Source organism: Echiichthys vipera, assembly GCF_963691815.1.
Source record: "Echiichthys vipera genome assembly, chromosome: 15".
In the NCBI taxonomy this organism is placed as follows: Eukaryota; Metazoa; Chordata; class Actinopteri; order Perciformes; family Trachinidae; genus Echiichthys; species Echiichthys vipera.
In genome coordinates, this window is record NC_139840.1 from 11,416,855 (window position 1) to 11,424,915 (window position 8,061).

Consider the following 8,061-nt stretch of genomic DNA (forward strand, 5'->3'; position numbering starts at 1 on the left):
ACTAACTGTAGCCGTGTTTCCGTTGACACAGTTTAATGCGCATTTTGAAGATTTGCATTAGAAAAAGCTGAACAGAAACGTCGAAATGTGATAAAGTTTCCTCAAATGCATGTGCAAGTTTTCACACTCGCATGAGTTGTTTTTTTTCGCCTTTTTCGAAATAGAGTTGATACGCTAAATTTTATGAGGAAAGTACTTTGACGAATTAGTTCTGACGTAGCGGACATTTAACTTGCATGGCTGACCAGCTGTTTCAGATCTCGGATGTGTCTTCATCTCCAAGCAGCATGAAACATTGCCTCTCCATTTTTTTCTCTTGTACACCTCTGCTTGTTCTGCACCACCTGCTGATGAAACTATGCAGCTTAGTTTATTCACTCCAAACCAGTTGATGAAAACACACCTATTAGAATGTATTTCTTTGTGAGATTTCAAAAGTGCGCTTAAAAATTCGCTTGACAGTCGAATGGAAACGTAGCTTGTATGTGCCCATTAAAAAAGTTGAACTTTTGCTATCAGGTCAGAAAGTGGAGGCCTCCTGTATTCTGTCCATATCCAGTCCTTGATGAGATAAGAGTCGGGGCCAAACCAGACGCAGCAGCAGTAAAAGAGGGGACAGAAACATCCTGCCAGTGCCTGAGCCTTTGTAGCCTCTCTTTGTAGCCTCTTGTTGTGATATCTGCCGTCTAGCTGGCACACTACCTCAGTCAGCTCGTTGTATATTCAACAAGTATCATGACGCAGATTTTGAATGCAATGTGGAAATTGCCAAACCGCCTGTGCAACTCCCGGGTGATTCAGTGCATCATTGTTTTGGCCACCTTCCTCGAAATGGCCCCTATAGACCAGACTGGACCAGACCACAGTAGAAAGAGAACAAAGCATGGCCTTTGGCCCCCGGTGATGTTCTTCCACTGCTTATCACAGAGTCTAAAGCACAGGACAAAACAGGCTTAGATGCCTTTGTTGGTATTCACATCAAAACAATATTTGTGGAGGAATATAATAAAATGAGCGCAAACAGGGAGATCCTTCTATTTTTGGAAAGGAAATTAAAATGGCATGTTGCTAGCGTATCCTGTGTCCTCCGTTTTATGTTCTCAGATCTATTTGTGCCTGAAAGCATCTGATCCAGTCCCGTCTGGTTTCAGATACACCATGCATGTTTTAAGTGGTACCGTTTTGATGTGTCACTGTCACTTTTATTTTATTTTGAATACAGTGGTCATTTGTTTTCTGTGTATTTGTACACTGACTTGTGCAATCATTGCAGATCCCATCATCAAGGTAATAAAAACCATTGTGCCCTCGCGGCTGTGAGCGAACGGACAAAGAGAAATAAGTCATGGGTAATTTTGTCGGTTCAATATTGAGAGAAAAGTTCTGTAACTGTAAAAAGTAAAGCTATAGAACAGAAGCCTAAGTGACAAGGCAGTGTACAAAAGTTGAATATATAAATTCTACTTCATTGTTAACATGCCGCGGATAAATGAGCTCTCAGTGGTGTTAAAGCGTAACTTTTTTAAACTTTGTGTGTGACTCTGTGTTACTGTAATTACGCATGTTCGTGACATTTTCAGTGATCATGTATTGTGTCTTTAGAAGCAAGCCTAGATGCCCGGGAGGTCTGAAGGCTGTGACTCATGCTTAAAGCCTTTGCGCCTGTGACATGGAGAAAGGAAATAAGAGCCAGATGCCAACAGATATCCACAAGCACATGGCTGAGACGACGGTCCCTGCTCTTTGTGTATTCCCAGCAGTCATACACAAAGGATTCAGGTGTGAGTCAAGCGGCGCTTTTACGTCAAAGTCACGATTCTCAGAAATTCACCTTAAGAGCCACAACGAGGCCAACAAAAACACTCATAGCAGCAGTCGCGTAGTGTAAGATGTATCATGGGTTTTTAATTGTTTACTCTGCAACCCATAATTTTGTCCTGGTTTTTATGATGTTTTTTCCAGAGTTTTGGCAGGGAAGAACATATTTCAGCTAAAACAGATTTTACCAACCATGCTTTAGATTAGGAGAATTTGAGAACTGGCACAGACGTCAGTTTCCATCAGAAATATCTTAATATACTGTAGTGTGCTGCCAGTAAATCATTTAAAAACCAAGATCAACCTAACAGTGGAACTTTCTCCATCTGCTTATGCAGTTGATTCAAAGAATAAACTCAACTTTATGAAGTGCAGCTTTCCCATGGCTTAAAAACTATTTCTTATTTTTTATTTTTCCCTATTTTAATGCAAAAACTGAAGCGTCATTTGCTCCGGAGTCATATTCACAGTAATCTTTTGTGAGCGTACAGAAAGTACACAAAATCTTTCAAAGTAAGTATTACATCACTGGAAAGGCCTCCAACTTAAAAGTAAAAGTTCACACAATGTAAAAATCCTCTATGAAAAGTAAAAGCCATGCATTTAAATGGTAGGATTGCAGCACAGGTTGACTGTTTGCTGGTTTTACGGCTCCCCAAAAGCCACCTCAGTCGCCTCCCTCCATGTTCGCTGATGGGACATGGGCAAAACAAATTTTTTTAGGTAGTTTTTATCACGCTGATGTATGTTCATTTGGTAGTTCTTCTGATGACTTTGGTTTTATATGCTATAAAATGGGGGTGACACATTTCATTGATTGGTTGAGCGGGACTTTGATGATGTCGCGCCACCGTCTGATCCGACTGCCAAATTCTGGTTTCAAAATTGCCATTGCCCGCATCCGGGATTTTTTGGCTTCACTTTTGTACAGCCAGATCGTCGTCCATCTTTATATACAGTCTATGATCCATTCATATGTGTGGGGTGCTGCAGAAACTGGCTGATGCTGCCAAAAAGTCCAGTACATTTAAATGAAAAAAAAAAAACAACTTTCCCCTCAAGGAGGAACAGGGTATATCATATTAAAAAGGGGGAAAATGCTAAAAAAAAAATCAAGTCTCTTCACTGAGGGCTCTGCAGCGTGGGACTACACCACACTAAAATGAGATATCTGTTAAAGCTGTCTCCAAATGCATTAACCGTGAATGAGGGTTCACATCTCAAGTGGCTGCATTCAAAATCAAAAGACTATTCTGTACATTTATAGAACATAGACAAGAGAGGGAAATTATCAAAAAAGTCCTATGCCTTTAGAGTGATTCATCATTTGTTTTTAATCAGAGGACGTAATCCATCATGGTTCATGAAGAGGCAATTACAAATCCATCTTTTAAGGCTGATTATTATTATTATATTCACACAGTGGAAAATGTAATTAGAAGATGAAGTGTTATGATCTCAGAAAAGACTGCAGGGAGATTAATTTTAAGAAGCTGTACATGAGGACAAATAGAAAGCATGTCTTCACAAATGTATAAATGCTGATTCTACATGGTGATGTATCCATCTAGATGGCATTTCTCAAATCCACAGTAACAAGTGAAGTAAAACCGGCATGATTCAGACCTAATTTTGCTCTAGCTGGGTTTCATAACTTGTATCTTTAAGAGAATTAGTCACCTGGACATCTGTAACCTTATACTTAACAACAGTTACAATGAGGGCATTATAAACAAAAAAACTGAGGGTGAATGGTTCCAAATTGTGAGTCACTGACCCATAGTGCTGCTGCTTGTTCAGTTGTTTTTCAGTTTGACGTGAATCCTGATGTGACTCACGATGTTTACATTTTCCACCACATTCTTCTCTTCACTGAACAGTGAAAGGGATCGGTCAGGTGTGGCCAAGGTCAATTACAGCATGTTGGTAGCGGAGAGTCATCAGCATATTGTTTAAACTTGTCTGACTGAGTCACTTGGCTTTGTTTTGAATTTCTAAATAAAAAGTGTTCCTCCTAGCATGAGAACATCTTCAGTTAAATACTTCACAGTATTTGTGTTTGTGCATGTTAACATGATGATGATGGAATGATTTTTTTTAATCTCTATAATTTCACTTAAAACTGATATGTTTTCATTTTTTTTTACTAAAGGTCTTAATAAAAATAGATTATGCTCAGTAATATTTATTTGCAAAGTATTTAATTCACACAGTATAGAAAAATTAGGCGTTACTACGTGGTAACTTCAAATAGACTATTAATTGAATTACCAGAAAACATGCTATATTATGATAAATGTTGTTATTGAGATATGAAATGACCTACTGTATATTGGGATAGAAGGTTTTTGGCCACATCACCCAGTCCTACTGAAGGAGCAATCAACAGTAAGCACTGAAGGAACTAAATATGTATATGTATGTTTACAACATTTTGAATGTGTGAGAGAGAACTTTGAGAACTCGATATATCAAAATGACTCCATATTTACTGTATATTTACTGTATTTGGAGTCTCTGATTCGTCTCCTATATCTTGAACACAGAAAATTACATATTAGGACAAAAAAAGCGGTGTCCATGGCAGATATGCTTCTTTCTAGATATCCCACAATGCAATACATCTCAACTGCATTGTTTAACAACCTGTTAGCAATGATACAAACATTTGATGATAGTGGATAGTAAATATTCAGGACGGTATACCCACTTCTACCTAGTAGTACACCCTTCTCATCAACTACCACTACACCCCTGAGTATAAGGATATTGGGGACCAGTATTTTTATGCTGGTGACTATTCGTCTGTCAGTTCAGACAAGCACATATTATTAACCCAAACCTCAAGCTACGGCTGACCCCTATCTCGCTCTCAAACCCACTTAACACCTTTTAATCCAGATTTTAAAAACAACCCACTCGTCCCCGAACCTGACCGCAGTGTCTCTGCCCCACTTCATCGGTGCCTTGTGTCAATTCCAACCCAGCAATGATCCTCCTCGTCTGGCTCACACCATTTCCACCGCACACCGGAACTACAGTACGCTAGACATACAAATGACTGGAAAGGCTGCTCGACAGGATTGAATTTCACCAGCTACACTTAAGCTCTACTGAATAGCTCTCACCTGTCTAGGAAGATCTCTTCGGTCCCAATTTGTATCAGTGCCAGCCTGCTTCAAAACGTTTGTCATCATTCTGGCCGCCAAAATACAAAGGTTCAAGAGCCTGAATGATTTCTGTTTTCATGAAGTGCTTCGAGAGACTCATCTCAAAACCATTACTGACCCTCTGCAGTTCACATAGAAATAGATCTGCGGATGACGTCATAAATCTGCCTTAATTCTTTTTACACCCTGACAAACAAAAATACACACACGCACACACACTTACAAAAATGCCCGCATCCTGTTTGGAGACTGCAGCTCTGCTATCACCCCTGTTATCGTGTAAAAAGTCTTTCCGACCTGTTGCTAAAAAAAAAACCTCAATGCAATGCAATGGCTCCAGTCCTGTCTGCCAGTGGATTCATAACTTCCTTTCCAACAGGAAACAGTTATGCAAAGTCTGTGACCACATCTCAGAACCACTGTATCTCAGCACCGGTATCCCGCAGGGCTCTGTTGTCTCCCCTACGCTGTGTTCACTCTACACCAGTGATTGTGAAGTTCTGAAGTTTTTTGGAACAACACCACAATTTTCTGAGACTGAGAAACTGAAACACGCTTTTCTTTCTTTAAACCGTAAACCCCAAAGACCCCTCTCGCAGCACACACATTACTGACGGTGTGTCTCTCATCACATTTCCTTGATCCCAACGGCAGTCAGACTTTTTACAGTAACACAAACTTAACATAACTCCATCACCCACCACTTACAACACGATTGTCTATCCTTTGCAATTCCCTGCTGTATCTTATGCAATTATATTTATTTATTTACATATATTATTGTGTGTATTACAGCTATAGGTGCAATTTAAATTATTGCTGTGCAATTCGTACTGCATGAACATACATTATTTGTGCAATAGCTAGAGGGTGTAATTCTGCTATTTTATTCTATTTTATCCTACTGAATATATCTTTAATTCTACTTTCTGTCAATGTACAAGTTTGGACTCGCTTTTCCATTCAAGGGTATAAGAAAGCGCATCCAAACTTTTGACTGGTACTGTATAAAGCTGTATCCTATATTTGTATTATTTGTATTTTTATCGTGTTCTTTCTTGTCACTCAGTTGTTATTGTTATATTGTACTAAAATACTGTCTACACTGATCTAAACCACTGATTGCACTGGACTTATCTGACAACATTTCCTGCATCTTTGCACACTATGTACATATGAACCTGACTTCCTCTGTAAGCATAGCTGTATGTATCGTTTTGGTGTATTGATTAGACATAAAAATGCTGCTTTCTGATGTTATTTTTCTTATTTTGTTACTTTGCTGTTCTGTCACTAGCACCAAAACAAATGTCTTGTCCACATGGTGAATAACGTCTGATTCTGACTCAGTGTATGCGTTCCATAACGGTAAGCTGAGTATTTGACAAAATGTCTCAATGATCAGAAGACTCATGTATTTACAACTACTACAAAAGGTTGTCCACACAATTATGCATTGAGAGAAATATATGAAACCAAACCCTTGTTTAATGGTCTGCTGGTTAACATGAATGATTTTCCCCAGACTGTTTACATACATTCACTTCACTGCCATGATGTTGAATATTTTGACATGTTAAATGTAATCCAATTCAGTTGACAAAGGTAATTAACCTCTCTACAATCTGGTCAGTGAGATGCTGCTGTCTCCACTCAGCAGTTATAGGACTAATGGAGCGCCACCGCCTCTGTTTAAGTGTTTCCATATTGCCGGATTGCCTTTAAGTTATACTTTTTACATTTGACCTTTCTGCCTTGCCAATTCACGTATCATTAAATACTTGGACAGCTTAATGTTCCCTGGCACCAGAACACAGATCAAATAAAATGGCGCCGTTCTCTTTGTGTGCGTGCTGCCAGAATATCTGTGTGCTTATGAATTTCAATGTGCAGGGCCTGATCTGGTTGATTTATTGACTGTTCTGTGCTTCCAGCTGCGTTGTTTATAGAGTTCTTTGAGGATTTCTCATATACATATTGTTTCAGTATGCACAATGGGTGTGGAGGTATTAACGTACTGGTGAGTTGTAAAACCAGATGAAAGAGCGAGCTTAATTACTTTGAGTTATTCAAAGGTGGACACAGGGGTAACAATTAGGAGAAATCAGAAAACATATATTTCTTAAATGTCTTGATTCTGTTGCTGGTAGTTGCTATGGCAAAGATTTCATTTAAATGTTAAACGTTGTTTGCCACAGGGTAGCTGCTGGCGGGCCACTCAGGATTGAAACCTAATGGTAGGCATTAAAGGGAAATTAGGGGGCCCACATGGCCAGACGCTTACTTGATCTCCCTCTAGGAGAGGACGTCATAGCATGAGCAGCACAGATTCATAACTGGGAACAGAATGAACCGGTGCCCCACTGCTCCCAACAGCAGCTTGTTGTCGCTGTCTTTATGTTTTTAGCTGCGCCAGAGTTTATTTGATGAATTGACACATTGAAAACAGTTCCTCTGTCAGAAGCAGATGGTGCTGAGCTGAAGCAGGAGGATTTGAACACACAAGGCCCCTATGTAGCGTAACTGCAGCTGCCACGGTAGCTAACTGTTGAGCTAGATGCGGAGTGGAAACTGTGGCTCGGATATATTGTGATGGAAATAACAAGGCCGAACGCAATCAATTCTCATGCAGTTTCATCTCATGCATGGAACTTTTTTTTAAACACTTTTTTTTCGGATGGTGAAGGCTTAACACCTGCCTCGTTCACTCATCAGTTAAACAGTGCACCGGTTTATGACCTTCTGCTGACATGCTGGGTTGTATTCGCTGTTAAAGCTTAATTAAATGGCATGATATGACATGCGCCTAAGTGAAACTGTAGCATTGCTTGACAGACAGTATGTAACTGAATCCTTTAGAAAATACAAATCCACCAAAACAATAAACAATTTATGTTACATAGCAACATGGCTCAAATTGACTCGTATACTTTCAAAGCAGATTTGTTTGACTACTTAGCCACTGAAACAAATATATATTTTGTTCACTTTTTTTTTTTTTTTGCAGCTGCAACTGTGTTTGCCTGATACTTTCATTCCTCAAACATAGCTTTATTGCACTGAAATATCAACA